Source organism: Mauremys mutica, chromosome 9 (genome assembly GCF_020497125.1).
Source record: "Mauremys mutica isolate MM-2020 ecotype Southern chromosome 9, ASM2049712v1, whole genome shotgun sequence".
NCBI lineage: Eukaryota > Metazoa > Chordata > Testudines > Geoemydidae > Mauremys > Mauremys mutica.
In genome coordinates this window covers 74,480,572-74,497,670 of record NC_059080.1, presented here as the reverse complement: position 1 = coordinate 74,497,670, position 17,099 = coordinate 74,480,572, and the positions used below count along the sequence as shown (strand labels likewise).

The following is a 17,099-nucleotide window of genomic DNA, read 5'->3' as shown; positions in this document are numbered from 1 at the left end:
CAATCCTCATTGCTCTGGGCGGGGGGAGGGGAGAAAGCTGACGCTCAAGGGGTTCAGTCCCAGGCAGGGGGCCTGCAACCTGAACCCCACTGCCCGGGGCTGAAGCCCTCGGGTTTTGGGGTCCCAACCCACAGTTTGAGAACCACTGATCAGAACACTGTACATTGAGATCCACAACTTAATTGTAATCTCAGGCCATTTTTCATTCTTTAAACACAGAAGATCACCTGTGCTCCATCCACATTTCATTTATTAATTTATGAGATATGCCGTATTTTTCTAATTATTTTTGTCAGTAGGATTTTATCAGAAGTGTTTCATCACTTGGTCTCCTGCTAGAATAGATTTAGGTTTGACTTTTACTCACAAATGATTGCATATTCATTTGCATCCTTTCATAGTCCATTACATTAAGCCAAAGTTACAGGAACACTTCTCAGAGCAGTTAAATATTTAAAAAGTTTCTCCTTCTAGTTTCTGAGTAGCTCTTAAACAGTCATTTAAAAAAAAATCAACTAGCACAGCATTCTTCATTACCCTCACAAAGGCAATTGCAAAAATTCATTGGCGTATGTAAACACTTGTGTCTTTCACCTTCAGCTGATATTCTCTCACATTCTTTTTTTCAGAGAAGGAATGACAAAATAGAATACGAAAAGAAACAAAGCCACAGACTTGCTCTAAACCCACAATATAGTTATTAGACACAGTGGACTACATAGTTTAGGGGGAAAATATTTTGCCTCTACTGCCCATAGAGAGAAAGCACTAGAACACAGTATCTCTCAGCTGGAGTGGGAGAGGTTTTCACAGATTGTAGCGTGACCTACAATTAAGCTGCAAATACTTTTAAAAGTTGAACATAATAATCAACACGAACAACTGAATTAAAATAAAGACACAAACTACAGAGAAAAGGGAGTTGCTGTTCAGTCTAATACTGCGCCTTGTCAAAAGCAATCTCCATTTCTCACCCCCTAGTCAGAAGCACGCATAAAATCTGTTGCTTTATCCGTTAATAGCCTCAGGATTTCTGCCACCTTGCTGTATCTAGCGTCACACTGGAAAACCAAAGTTCCTCTGAAAGTGCAATATAAATAAGCATCTCAGAAAAGGGTGCATGAAATCAAAGGGATCACTGCATAATTTCCCTCAGAACTCAATTCTTGTAGTACAGAAAAAGAAAATTCAAGATTGAGCAGAAAGAGCCACGGAACACAGTGTTAGTGAAAGAACAAAAGGTAGATTGCCCAGTCTGCTAAGGCCACTTTGCAGCATAAAGAGGTCATATTCTAGCCAGCAGAGAATTCCCCTTGTGTTAGGAAGCATCTGCACTATGCTATACTCATCCTCACTGGTGTTGGGTCGCTAGGAATATTTGCTCAAAATCTCATTTACACCAACGCCTCTGGCACTAGATGGATGTAAAACTCAGAGGTCAGAACCAGCCCCAGTATCACCACTCTTACCTCTTTCCCTCTCCATTTCTTCCTGGGTGTTGGAGGGAATCCCAGTGACTCACCTGGGCTATTTTCCATGTATCAGGAACTATGGGGAACATTTCATTTACTGGCACATTTTTTGCACTGCCTGAGATCAGACAGCTTCAGGAGTATCATTCATACACTTGGACTCCAGGATAGCCACAGATAGCACCCCAAATAACTGAACAGCAGCTCTGGAATCACAGGTTGAGAATTACTGATACAGAGCATCAGGGAAAGGATCACATTTTTGGAGGAATACAACAACGTTAAAGCCAAAGTCACTGAAATCCACAAGTCCCTCAAAACATATTTAATGAGTTCTTAGTAGAACCAAAAAAGTACAGACAATATCAATGCGGTTATTGTTGCTAGCATAATAAGAATAAAATCAGTATTTAGTCTATGGAAGTTTATGTTAAATTTTATGTTAGTTGAGCTGTGTGCATGTTTATAAAATCTGTCATCTAATCAGACATTTACATTTATATAGTATTTTACATATGAACGATTTAGGAAGTCTGGAGAAATAACAGAATAAAAATTGGAATAATATGAATGTTTGCAAACAAGTAGGGTTCTTTTAAGTTCACAATTCAATGTTGTGAATGATTGCCAGGCTTAAGTACAAGAACTAAACATCAAGGTTCCTATATGAGATGCATCCAGACACATTGGCAGCAGCTCAGCAAAGAGAAAGCCGAGAGGTTGAAAACAGGGCTAGCATAACCATTGGAGATCTTTTCTGTTGTGTCATACCATATATGATCCAAATGGATAACAGTACTGGCCTAGATCCTTGACTGTATTGAGGAGTACAGGTGTCAGTTCAGGAGGACAAGTGCAAAAGATGACTTTGAGATACTTTTAGACTTCCTGTCAAGGCTGATTCCCCACTCTGGCACTTCAAGTGGAGAAGGTGGGGGCCCACAAGGATTCTAAAAATTAATATTGGCCACTCCAGGCTTGTATTAAACTTCCAAGGTTACAGCTTCTCTCTGACCTTGGATGGATGGGTAGATGCTGCCACCACCCAAGTGCATGAAAAAAAAACAGCTTTCAGAGCCCAGGAATTCCTTCCTGTGGGGTACTCTCAAGCCCCTTCACTCCCCCTCTGGGGAAGAGCTGAGAAAGAAACAAAGGAAATCAGCTGTTGCCACCAGCTAATTAAACAATATATGCACAAACCTCTTAGGACACAAAAATCCAATCCTGTTCTTTTTAAAAAAAAAAAAAAAGGTAAATTTTATTAAAAACAGAAAGGAAGAAAATACATTTGGAACTTAGGCTTTTTGCTAGATTTAAAAATAACAATTACAAAAATTAAGCATCAAGATAGCTCTCTTGAGGTCCTGCTTAAAAACCTTTAAAGCAAAGCAAAACAAAAGCACCTGGGGTTAGTACAGAGGAGTCCACAAGCCTTACAGAAATAAAAGAGATAAACCTAATCACGTATTCCTAGACATTTCCTGATCTACTTACATATCAGGGGTTTCAAATGAGTAGTGTCTAGGTATGATTTGATGATTTTTCATACCGGGCACAAGCTTTTACAACATAGTTCCAGCCCTGTCCCTGCTCTCCGGAAGAACAGCACAGACAGACAAAATAGGAGTCTTGTTTCCATTTTAAAAAAAGTTCTAGCCTTTCCATTGGCTCTTTTGGCCAGATGCCCACTCCCTTCCTTTTACCTATACATGCAGTCAGACTTTTTAACCCTTTACAGGTAAAGCAAGTAGAGAACAGCTACCAAGAGGGATTTTATAGCTAACTGGCTGGGTGGGTCCATAAAAGGAGCTACCTTCCCCCTTCATTTATCATACTTCCCCAATCCTGGGGCCACTCAAGGACCTCCAGAGCAAACTGTGCCAGCTGAGAACAGTCCAAAATGACTGAATTGCTGGGGTATGCAGCGTTGTTGTAGCTGTGTTGGCCCCAGGATATTAGAGAAACAAGGCGGGTGAGGGAATATCTTTTATTGAACCAACTTCTGGTCGGGGAAACAGTGTCACAGCTAAATACAGCAGGGAACAGATTGTTTAGCATAAGCAGTTAACGCATATTTCAGGGACAATTCAAGGTAAGATTGCCCGTTAACACCCCTCCAGTCATAGTGAGGAAAGGAAGGGGGAGAATTGAATTGCTGGGTTGCAGGCATTCCCTGTTCCCCAGCCATGCCTTCTGTGCTGGCAGTAAGGAGAGTCAGTGGTCCAGAAATCACTACAGCAACTCTGTACCATTAGAGAATCTTCCAGGGGGTTCATAGATTCCAAGGCCAGAAGACAATTGTGATCATCTAGTCTGACCTCCTGTATAATGCACGTCATAGAACTTCACCCCAATAATTCCTAGAGAACATCTTAGAAAAACATCCAATCATTATTTTAAAATTGCCAGTCATGGAGAATCCATTACAACCCTTGATAAATTGCTCCAATGGTTACTTACTCTCAAAGTTAAAAGTTTATGCCTTATTTCTACTCTGAATTTGTCTAGCTTCAGCTTCCAGTCATCAGATCACGTTATACTTCTCGCTGATAAACTGCAGAGCCTGCTATTAAATATTTGTCCCACATGTAGGTACTTACAGATTGTAATCAAGTAATCCTTTACCCTTCTCTTTGTTAAGCTAAACAGATTGAGCTCCTTGAGTCTATCACTATAAGGCAGGTTTTCTAATAGTTTAATCCTTCTCATGGCTCTTCTGTGAACCCTCGCCAACATATAGGATCCTTCTTGAATTGCAGGCACGAGAACTGGACACTATATTCCAGCAGTAGTTACATCAATGCCAAATACAAAGGCAAAATAACCTCTTTACTCCTACTCAACATTCCCCTGTTTATGCATCCCAGGATCGCATTAGTTTTTTTGGCTACAGTGTTAGAGGAGGAGCTCATGTTCAGCTGATTATCCACCACACCCCCACAATCTTTTTTTTAGGAGTCCCCATTTCCCAGCAAAGAGCCCCCCATCCTGTACGTATTGCCTACAGTCTTTGTTCTGAGATATACACATTTAGACATTTTAAAATTCATATTGTTTGCTTGCACCCACCTTATCAAGCAATCCCGATCAGGGCCAATTGGGTGAGGGTGGGGGCAGGAGGGCCACTTGGCCTGGGCCTCAAGCTCAAAGGGGGCCTCAAATTTAGACACTTGTTACTTTTTTGGCATTTGATAAGTTTTGCAACTTGTTTTTATGCGCATCCCTATCGGACCAAAATGTGACACACACACTCAGCTTAGAGCTGCAAATGTAAGCAAATAAGAGATGTGAAAAGCATTCGTTAAATAAAAAAAATATTCAAATTATGTCTCGCTCTTTTTGTGGTGCCTTTTTGTTTTCATGTGTCATCATTTTTTATTTTTATTATAGTAGGGGCCTCAAAAGCTGGAAGTGGCCCGGGCCTCGCTGGACCTGTGAAAGGGCCTGATCCCAATTGCTCTGTATCAGCAAAATCACCTTCTCAATATTTACCACTCCCCTAATGCGTGTGTCATCTGCAACCAACAGAAGCCCAGGATCTGTTTAATATGAGCAAATTGTATTCACTTCATAGATTGAAAAATACATTGCCGCCAATCCTTGAAGAACTCTGTGCTTTAAGCATTGTTACATTGCTTACCTTCTAAGTACAAAGATATTTTAGAAAATTTTAAATCACAGCTGAATATATTAAATAATTTGTGGTAACTTTTCACATACAATTTCTGTTAAGTAATAGAACATATTAGTTTTAGTATTATTAAGCAGAAGTTTGATAGTGAGATTTTCAGTCCTATTCCATTGACTTTAAAAGGGTTGTATGAGTGTAAATAAGAAAAATTATTTCCTTTGGAAAGGCTAATACTAAATGCCAGCAATGCAAAAAAGCAGCTGGCATCCCAAATAAGAAGAGTCACAGGGCTGCAGTAATGGTGAAACAAAATTAAAATTAAACAATTGCCCGTGGAAGGAACATGCATAATGAGACATTGGATAAAAAGCATCTGTACCTTCAACGTCAAAATTGATTAAGGGTATGGATGCATGTATCCCAGTAGAATATCTCAACTCAGAGGTTATCAAAAGAAATTAAGGAAAAGATGGACTTAGCGTTGAACTTAAATCTGAAATAATTTCTTTGGTAAAATGTTATTGTTGATTATCTATATAGTTCTCCATATTGTTTTATCTAAAATCAACCAAGTACATTATGTAGGTAAGTGAAAAGTGACTTTAAAGAAAGGCATTGAGAGGCTCTGTATTTATTGTTTTTCAGTTATTTCCAGACCAGTGTGCTTACTTCACAAGTAAAAAGATGGATGTTTAAAATTGCCAGTCCTGCAGTCTCAAAGTGGGCTCTCAAAATGAAACTAGGTTCTTTATTCCTTCTTGAGCATCATCACTAATAATAAAGATTTGAGGGTGAAATTTTTCATTTTTATTATTTTGTCCAGAGGAGATTTTGAAAAAGTCTAAAGAGAAATCTAGTCAGCCAACTTGAACTTTTGCACCTGGAAAATAATATGTTTGTTCTAAGTTTAATTCAAAAATTCTCCAAATCCATAACTAAACAATGGCCAAAACAGATTGTGCTCCAAATTAGCTTGTTTTGTAAGTCACAGTAAACAGATACATTTGAAGGAAATTGGTTCAGTAGTGTCGAGAGATTCTTCATGCTTGTGCACTCAAATTTTCTGTTCAGTTTGTTGGCTTGGAACACATTAGGCAATTTGTCGTGAGAATGCACAGGAGACCTTATTAATCTGGTTTTCTGATCAGTTAACAGTGGTTGCAAGTGTCAGGAATGTTTGGATGTACTTCATCATCACATGCATAAGGATTCTAGGAAGTCTGGAATACTATAAAATCCTTTATAGAAATATGAATTTCCTCTTAACACCCAAAAGTGTACCAAGTGCTTTAAAGACAAATGTGCAGACAGCATCCCTGCTCTGAACATGCTCCAATCCAAGAAATGGATGGGGGATGGACTGCAACAGAAAGGATTATTTGATACAATTTCTAATGATATAAAACAGAGTATATTTTAAGGGGAAAACACCATTAGCCTGCTAAATCCAGGGTTGTGAGTTCAATCCTTGAGGGGGCCATTTAGGGATCTGGGGCAAAAATCTGTCTGGGGCTTGGTCCTGCTTTGAGCAGGGGGTTGGACTAGATGATCTCCTGAGGTCTCTTCTAACCCTAATAATCTATGATTATTTTTATTCTGGTAATATCTAAAGGCCCCTATCAGTGTGAGTGCATCATTGGGTACATCTACATTGCAACCAAAAAAAAAATACCCAGCCCATATCAGAGAGTCTCAGAGTTGGGTCAACTGAATCAGGCTTGCAGGGCCCATGCTACAGGGTTTAAAATAGCAATGTAGATATTCCTGCATGGGCTGCAGTCTGGGCTCTGAAACCCAACAATGGGGGTGGGTCTCCAAGCCTGAACTTCAAGGCTGCCTTAAAGAGCTTACATTCCCCAAACAGGGCAAACTAGTAGTCACAAAACAACTAACAAGCAATCTCTCAATTTTCCACTTCCTTCTCCATCCTCCTCTCTGACCAGCTTCCAATCAAAATCTTTCACAGCCCTTGTTCACCCTAGGGGTATGTCTACACAGCAAAGAAAAACCCGCAGCTGGCCCATGCTAGCCAACTTGGGCTCACAGGACACCGGCTGTGGGACTATTTTATTGCTGTGTAGACTTCCAGGCTCTGGGACCCCTCTAGAGCCCAGGCTCCAGCCTGAGCTCAGAAGTCTCCGTACAGTCACAGGTGTCTAGTTGCTTTGTAGACATACGCTAAGTGCCCTCCTTCCTTTCACTGTAACTGACCTCACACCAAAGCACTCCACCTTCCTCTGGTGGAAGGAGTTGACAGGATGGGATGGGATGGAAAAGGAAAGAAGACAAGATGTGTGGCCTGAAAGTTTGCTCCTGGCAGCTGCTCCCTGCAGGCGAAGGGAGATAGGACCCAAGTGCTCTCTCCCTTCCCCCATATTTATGAATGTAAAACCTGGAGTGTAAACCATTCAGCGCAGGGACCTGTATTATTCTATGTCTGCAAGCCACCTAAAAAGCATTGGGTGCTATGTATAAAATAAGGCATAAATTTAATTCTGTGTCCTCATTTTTTTAATTCTCTCTTGCTTTCTTAGGAAGCTTCTAAATTTAATAAAAATGTGATGGGGTGGGAGCATTCGGAGTGTGAACCCCTCACACCTTCATCTACCAACAATACAGGCTGAGTCATGAAGCAACAACCATAACCATATTTTAGAATTTCTGGGGAAAACAAATCAGCATTGACAGGTTTATGAAATATTGTGCTTTTATTCCTATATGTGAAAACACAAACAGTCATTTATCTATCTAGTCACCGATGTGAGTTATTTATGTGGGTACACTGTACAAATGGAAATACCATGAGTAAGTTAAATTTCAGTCCTGGACTGGGAAATATGCTTCAGAGATCTTTGAATAATTTTCTCTTTAAAAACACTGGCTTGGCCAATTAATTTAAGCACATCAGTAAATATTTGAGATCAGGAGACTTTTACAGTTAAATTATTCATCAATCTTAAAAGGTTTACAGTTTCAGAGGTAAGAAACTAAATGACAAAATTAGGCTGGTCAAATGTATCATCTTTTAAAAATAATTAGAGCCAAATCTTTCTGTATGGACATGCACAAAGGAATCTGCATGACGGATCACCTTCAGGCAACCCGTTTTAAGTGATCACTTTAAATTAGGGGTGGGCAAACATTTTGGCCCGAGGGCCACATCTGGGTATGGAAATTGTATGGCAGGTCATGAATGCCCACGAAATTGGGGGTTGGGTTGAGGGCTCTCTCTGGGGGTGCAGGCTCTGGTGTGGGGCCAGAAATGAAGAATTCAAGGTGCAGGAGGGGGATCTGGGCTGGGGGTTGGGGTGAGGAGTGCAGACGTGTGGGGCTGGGGATGAGGGGTTGGGGTGCAGGAGAGTGCTCTGGGCTGAGACCAAGGGGTTTGGAGAGCGGGAGAGGGATCAGGACTGGGGCACGGGGTTAGGGCCTGGGAGCGGGGCAGGGGGGCAGGCTCCGGGCAGTGCTTACCTCAAGCAGCTCCCAGACACAGTGGCATGTCCCCCCTCTTGCTCCTATGGGGAAGCGCAGTCAGGCAGCTCTGTGTGTTGCCCCATCTGCAGGTGCCGCCACTGCAGCTCCCATTGGCTGCAGTTCCCAGCAATGGGAGCTGCAGGAGCTGCGCTTGGGGTGGGGGCAGCATGCGGAGCCCCCGGGCTGACCCTACATATAGGAGGGGGGACATGCCACCGCTGCTGGGAGCCGTGAGGAGCTTTTTATTTTGTGCAGAATATTTCAGAACTCCATCACATGGAGCAGGGCCAACCCCCGATCCTACTCCCTCGCTGGAGCGCCAGAGTGGGGCAAGCCCTGGACCCTCCTCCCCAGTGGGAATTTGAGGGCCGGATTAAAACGTCTGAAGGGCCAGATGCAGCCCGTGGGCCATAGTTTGCTCATCCCTGCTTTAAATGATCCAAAAGGTTCTAGTAAAGCTCTGTTCATCCTGTAACAAGGAGAGGCAATGCTACTAGGCAACCAATTTGTTCTGGTTCCAAACACGGTCACTTAACTCATGTTCCACTAATTGTATAACAAATCACTGTATTATTATTATAGTAAATTCTGAAGGAAGTTACACCATGAGCTACATCATAAGTCATATGTAAGGGGCAAAAAATGGATGTAAGAACTAAGTGTTCGTGAAGTATCCTGTGGAAGGGCACAACTTTAAGGGCTCAGTCCTGCAAGGTACAGAGCACTCCAGCCCTGATCCAGCAAAGTTTTAAGCACATGCTTAAATTTGAGCATTTGACTAATGGCGTTGACTTCAATGGATCTGCTCACATGCCTAAAGTGCTTTACTAGATCAGGGCTAGAGTTCTCAGCACCTTGAAGGACAGAGCCAGCCCTGAGTACAGAAGATGTAAAGAGAGGCAGTATGGTGGGGAGTAAAAAAGTGAAAAGCGGGCATGGCCAAATGAGGGAGACCAAATTCTTCTTTCAGTTGCAGCTGATGCTGAATGAATTCATAGCAAATCATTTATTCAACAAATCTACTTACTCTCTTTTCTACTCATGGGAAGTTTATTATTTTCTTAAATTTGTTATTAGAAACTACTTACAGAACATTTTCTTCAAATACTTCTTGGTCTGTAGATTGTTCACAAGCAGTATTCAATAGCCAAACCATCTGTTGTGTTAGCTCAGCTTGGACAAATAAATCAGATGGTATTGTTATCTGGGAAAAGAAACGTGTGCATAATGTTCAGAATTAGGTCTGTGACTGAGTTCAACATTTATTTTTTCCATTAATATTTTCCAATATTTGCTTAAAAAGTTCAGTTTCCATGAGCCTTCTCACCAATAAAGTCATTCACTAGGGTATTTGGGGAAAGCAAACTCAGTTTGTCATTTCTCTCAGTTTGTTGTTGCCATTTTTAGATGTATTTACGCAGCTATATTACAACCAGGCAACTCCTCTGAAATAATTGTAGTTGCATGGACATAACTGAGAGCTGAATTAGGTCCAAAGATTTAAAACATTTAGGGCCTGACTTCATCTTGTAGGTACTGTCTCAGAAGCACTTAGAGGCATTTTGACTCCTAGGGTGAAATTATGGCCCTATTGAAGTCAATGGCAAAAATCCCACTAACATCAATGGGTCCAGGATTTCATCCATAGAATCTTAATGCTCCCAGGTACTTAGACACTGAACATCACTTTATGGGATGCAACTTATTCTGACTGGCTGATTGAGGGAGGGGAGTCAGAACAGGGATCTCTGCTCACTCCCGACCCCTCCATCAGCTGAAGCATTATGCACCCCTGTTACTTTGTGCCCTCTCCCCCACTGCTCAACCTTAAAAAATTGAACAAAAATCCAAGAAAGTCACTTAATACCACTTAGGCATCTGATAAAGAATAATATTTTTCCTTTATTTTCTAATTGTTTTAAACCCAATTATCAGCTTAGAGAGAATTTTTCCCCATTTGAATTCTACTTTGCAGCTGAAAGAAAACCTGCTTTTTATTTTGTGCAGAATATTTCAGAACTCCATCACAACTTGCAAGGGATGTTTTAAAAATCGTAATAGCACTGAACTGCTGCAAAGTTGGAGAAAAGCTAGGGAGAAAATGATGTTTAGAGCCACAAGCAGAAAGAGTGTTAATATTTTATCATTAGAGCTATTCAGCAATTGGATATAAAAATTTTTGGGGGGAGGGTTGTTATTATTTACCAGGGTGTGAAGGCTACATGAATGCACTGGTTTAGGGTATCTGGACATGAAAACAACTTCTTTCATTCTGTATCACCTTGCCAAAGTCCTTTCAACCTGTGCAAATGGTTCCACTGTTTAAAGGAGTTAAAGCAAGTTTAATCTTTCACCTTCTGCTTCATTATAACAAAACTACACTGTGTGATCATGAGTGAGTTCAATTTGAGTGACATATGTTGGAAGTCTTATGCTGCCAATACTAAAACATCCTTTGAATTTCTAAACATTATAGATAGCAATTTCCTAACTCAAAAAAAGGTGTTGCATCCAACACAGGGGAATTCTATATTCGACCTTTTCCTAACAGATAAAGAGGAACTGATCAGAGAACTAAAAGCCAACGGTCTCTTAGGTAGAAGGGATCATGACTTGATCACATTGATAATGTGCAAGTGGAATAAGTCCAAATGAGTAATATATATACTTGGAAGTTTAACAGGGCCAAATTCATAAAGCTGAAAACAATTATGAGCCAGATCAGCTGGGAGGAAGAATTTAGTCAGAAAAATGTGAACAATTGGGAAAGAATACACTGATTGTCCTACATGTGGGAACAAATGATACGGCTAGATTCTCGCTGGAATGTATCAAGGGAGACTATGCCAGGCTGGGGAAGACGCTTAAGGAACTCGAGGCTCAGGTGATCTTCAGTGGGATTCTGCCTGTTCCAAGAGAAGGGCAACAGAGGTGTGACAAGATTATAATGATCAACAGATGGCTCAGGCAGTGGTGCTATAAGGAGGGCATTGGGATGTACGGCCACTGGGAGGCATTCATGGACAGAGGACTGTTCTCTCGGGATGGACTTCCCCTGAGTAGGGAGGGAAATAGACTTCTAGGATGGAGGATGGCACAACTGATTAAGAGGGATTTAAACTAGGAATTTGGGGGAGATGGTTGGGAGATGTCCAGGTGATCTCCACGCCAGATTTTAACATTGAGAGGGAAGAAAAAGTAAGAAAGGATACAGCTGTGGGTAGGAGAATGGACATAAGGAGGAAGGGTAGTGTAGATACCAGTCTAATAGGTGATACTGGTGGTAGAATGTCTGTGTCTAATCAGGTAAAGAATGTGAGCAAAGCCAAACAGCAAAAATTAAGATGTTTGTACACCAATGCGAGGAGCCTAGGTAACAAAATGGAGGAACTAGAATTACTACTGCAGGAAATGAAACCAGATATTATAGCGATAACAGAAACATAGTGGAATAGTAGTCATGACTGGAGTACAGGTATTGAAGGATATGTGCTGTTTAGGAAAGACAGAAATAAAGGCAAGAGCTAGATCATGCCAAACCAACCTGATCTCCTCATCTCATCAGTTGGAAGTAACAGAGGAGTACCACCATTGGAATATTGGTTGATCACAGGATGTCTATGAGTTACCAATGTGATATGGCTGTGAAAAAAGCTAATGTGGTCTTGGGATGCATCAGGCAAGGTATTTCCAGTACAGATAAGGCGGTGTTAGTACCGTTATACAAGGCACTGGTGAGACCTCATCTGGAATACTGTGTGCAGTTCTGGTCTACCATGTTTAAGGACGATGAATTCAAACTGGAACAGGTACAGAGGAGGGCTACTAGGATGATCCAAGGAATGGAAAACCTGTCTTATGGAATGGAAAACCAGTCCATACAAGAGATCCACTTCCTGGACACTACAGTGCAAATAAGTGATGATCATATAAACACCACCCTATAACGGAAACCTACTGACTGCTATACTTACCTCCAGCTTCCATCCAGGACACATCACACAATCCATTGTCTACAGCCAAGCTCTAAAATACAACTGAATTTGCTCCAGTCCCTCAGACAAACACCTACAAGATTTTTATCAAGCATTCTTAAAACTACAATACCCACCTGGGGAAGTGAGGAAAGTGAGACGGGTACCAGAAATCACCTACTACAGGACAGGCCCAACAAGGAAAATAACAGAACACCAATGACCATCACGTACAGCCCCCAGCTAAAACCTCTCCAGTGCATTATCTACGATCTACAACCTATCCTGGAAAACCATCCCTCGCTCTCACAGACCTTGGGAGGCAGGCCAGTCCTCGTTACAGACGACCCCCCCCAACCTAAAGCTAATACTCACCAGCAACTACACACCACACCAACCCTGGAACCAATCCCTGTAGCAAACCTCATTGCCTACTTTGTCCCCATATCTACTCTAGCCTCACCATCAGAGGACCCAGCCACATCAGCCACCTGCATGTCTACTAATGTGATATATGCCATCATGTTCCAACAATGCCCTTCTGCCATGTACATTGACCAAACCGGACAGTCCCTATGTAAAATAATAAATGGACACAAATCGGAAATCACGAATGGTAACATACAAAAACCAGTAGGTGAACACTTCAACCTCCCTAGACATTCTATAACAGATTTAAAAGTAACTATTCTTGAACAAAAAAACTTCAGAAACGGACTTAAAAGAAAAACAGCAAAACTAAAATTCATTTGTAAATTTAACACCATTAATTTGGGCTTGAATGGGGACTGGGAGTGGCTGGCTCATTACAAAAGCAGCTTTGCATCTCCTGGAACTGACACCTCCTGATCCATTATTGGGAGTGGACTACATCCACCCTGATCAAATTGGCCCTGTCAACAGCGGCTCTCCACTTGTGAGGTACTCCCTTCTCTTCTCATTATATAATGCCTGCATCTGTAACTTTCACTCCATACATCTGAATAAGAGGTGTTTTTTTACCTACGAAAGCTTATGCCCAAATAAATCTGTTAGTCTTTAAGGTGCCACCGGACTCCTTGTTGTTTTTCTCTTATGAAAGGAGACTCAAAGAGCTTGGCTTGTTTAGCCTAACCAAAAGAAGGCTGAGGGGAGATATGACTGCTCTCTATAAATATATCAGAGGGATAAATACCAGGGAGGGAGAGGAATTATTTAAGCTCAGTACTAATGTGGAAACAAGAACAAATGGATATAAACTGGCCACCAGGAAGTTTAGACTTGAAATTAGATGAAGGTTTCTAACCATCAGATGAGTGAAGTTCTGGAACAGCCTTCCAAGGAGAGCAGTGGGGGCAAAAGACATATCTGGCTTCAAGATTACGCTTGATAAGTTTATGGAGGAGACGGTATGATAGGATAGCCTAATTTTGGCAATTAATTTATCTTTTACTATTATGGCCTGTGTTGGGACTTGGGATGTTAGATGGGTGGGATCTGAGTTACTACAGAGAATTCTTTCCTGGGTGCCTGGCTGGTGAGTCTTGCCCACATGCTCAGGGTTTAGCTGATCACCATATTTGGGGTCAGGAAGGAATTTTCCTCCAGGGCAGATTGGCAGAGGCCCTGGGGGTTTTTCGCCTTCCTCTGCACTGTGGGGCCTGGGTCACTTGCTAGAGGATTCTCTGCACCTTGAAGTCTTTAAACCATGATTTGAGGACTTCAATAGCTCAGACATAGGTTAGGGGTTTATTACAGGAGTGGGTGGGTGAGATTCTGTGGCCTGTGTTGTGCAGAAGGTCAGACTAGACAATCATAATGGTCCTTTCTGACCTTAAAGTCTATGACTCTAGGACTCTAATTAAGCAATGCTAGTTTTATTTGTCTGTAAGTCTCTTTTGTATAAATTATAGATCACAACACAAAGATATATGAACTGAGTGGTTTCCTAGAATGCCAGTTTTGAAGATGCAGGAAAGTAGAGACCACAATTTGAGTACACAGCTATGTGCATTAACTTTTAGGATATAACTACACTGCAATTAAAGACCTGCAATTGGTCTGTGCCAGCTGGCTCAGGCTAAGGGGCTGTTTAATTACCATGTAGATGTTTGGGCTCAGGTTGGATCCTGGGCTCAATGACCCTGTGAGGTGAGAGGATCCCAGAACTCAGGCTGCAGACCTAGCCCAAAATGTCTACACCACAATTGAACAGCCCCTTAGCCCCAGCCCAGTGAGCCTGAGTCAGCTGGCACGGGCCAGCCATTGGTATCTAATTGCAATGTAGACAAACCCTCAGTGCCTGGATCTGTTATATTCAATTTGCATGGCCTTTGCTTTGTTTCCAGCATATGCTGAGGCTTTGGAACTGCAATGAAAAATGTAAAGTCTAAGTTTTATAAGTTTATCCTCCCACTTCAGTCTTGATTTACCCAGCCCCTTGAAAATCTATTTAATACATTTCTAAACCTTCATTTTATTCTACTCTTTTTGCCAAAGTCTACCTAGACTCAGTGACTTTCCAATGGTGCATTCTCACTTTTGGAACTAAGCCAGGAGTTCCTTTCCATATGATAGACACTGGTAATGTCATCAAAGGACATCAATTTTCTCTGACCATATAGTTATTCTATGGACAGTAATAGTTTATTTACATTCATCATTCGCTGCTAGTATCTCCCTAGGAGGATATGGATTCTAAAGAAAAGAATTTCATGTTGTTTGGGATGTCCCATTGAAGATCTTTATCTAGGATTTCACATAATTTTTTCTATATTGCTCCCTTGTGGGAACCTCCATCCTTGAGGGTGTAGAGTGCTCGCTCACTCAACATTAAACAGAGTTCCACATAAGAATACAAATTTAGTTTCCAGTTCATCTATTGAACAGGGCAATGAAAAAGGCTGCTCAGTGTCAAGTCCATATAAAGAACACTTACCTCTGGTAATTTTTTAACTTACATGCGAAAAGATGCTAGAAACCTAGAACCAGCACACTTCAAGACCACAGATAAACATTAAAGAGCATCTTTGTTGATGCTAAAATCTGTATTATTTTGTATTTTATCACTAACAAAGAATGCTATCAGGGACCACTGACATTTGACAGAGTTCTTAGGTATAAATTCCTTGTGAATATAAAAATGTAAGAATGGCCATACTAGGTCAGACCAATGGTCCATCTAGCTCAGTAGCCTGTCTTCCGAAAGTAGCCACTGCCAGATGCTTCAGAGGAATGAATAGAAAAGGGTGATTTAATTGAGTGATCCATCCCCTGTTGAAAAAAGTCAGAGCTTCTGGCAGTCAGAAACTCGGGGAAACCCAGAGCATGGGGTATGTCCCTGATCATCTTGGCTAATAGCCATTGATGGACCTGTCCTCCACTATCTTAATTTTTTTTAACCCAGTTATACTTTTGGCCTTCACAATATACACTGACAATGAGTTCCCCAGGTTGACTAGGCATATATGAAAGAGTACTTACTTTTTATTGTTTTAAGCCTGCTGCCTATTAATTTCATTGGGTGACGCCGGTTCTTGTGTTATGTGAAGAGGTAAATAACACTTCCCTATGATTTTATAGGCAATTATCATACCCCCCCCCCATCAATTTCTAAGCTGAACAGTCCCAGTCTTATTAATCTCTCCTCGTATGGATGCTGTCCCATACCCCTAATCATTTTTGTTGCCCTTCTCTGCCCTTTTCCATTTCTAATATATCTGGCCAGAACTGGATGCTGCATTCAATGTGTAGGTGTACCATGGATTTACAGAGTGTCATTATGATATTTTCTGTCTTATTATCTATCCCTTTTATAATGGTTCTAACACTTAGCCCAGTTTTGTGAGATCCCTTTGTAACTTCACAATCAACTTTGAACTTGACTATCTTGAGTAACTTTGTATTACCCACAAACTTTGTTATCCTCCTGTTTACTCTCCTTTTCCAGAATGTTTATGGGTATGTTGAATAGGACTGGTCCCAGTTCGGGGACCCTGCTATTTACCTCTCTCCATTTTGAAAAATGACCCCTTACTCCTAACTTATGTTTCCTTTCTTCTTCCCTCTTATCACCTGACTTCTTACTTTGCTTAAGAGCCTTTGGTGTGGAACTTTGTCAAAGGCTTTCTGAAAGTCCAAGTACACTATGTGAACTGGATCATCCTTGTCCACAAGCTTGTTGACCCCTCAAAGAATTGTAATAATTTGCAGGCATGATTTCCCTTTGCAAAAGCTGTATTGACTCTTTGCCAACATATCAAGATCATCTACATGTCTGATAGTTCTTTATTATTATTTTGTTCTTTATTATAGTTTCAACCACTTTGCCTGGTACTGAAATTAGGCTTACTGGCCTGTAATTGCCAGGATTGTGTCTGAAGTTTTTGTGTTGTTTTTTTTTAAATCAATGTTACATTAGTTATTCTCCAATCATCTGGTACAGAGGCTGATTTAAGAGGCAAATTTGTGATCTCAAATATATTCAAAGGTTTATCTACTATCAAAAGCCTCAGCTGGAAAGTGGCGGGGGGGGGGGGGGAAATGTGCACACAGACACAAACAGACAGT

General features: G+C 41.2%; 1 long non-coding RNA gene across 3 annotated transcripts in view; it reads right to left on the bottom strand.

The window, feature by feature from the left end:
- LOC123377759 overlaps nucleotides 1-17,099 on the bottom strand; it is a 179,431-nt gene that overhangs the window by 58,419 nt on the left and 103,913 nt on the right. For all 3 annotated transcript variants that reach the window (XR_006582314.1, XR_006582315.1, XR_006582316.1), the window contains exon 2: nucleotides 9,666-9,781. This is a non-coding gene — a long non-coding RNA (uncharacterized LOC123377759). The remainder of the gene's footprint in view (nucleotides 1-9,665; nucleotides 9,782-17,099) is intronic.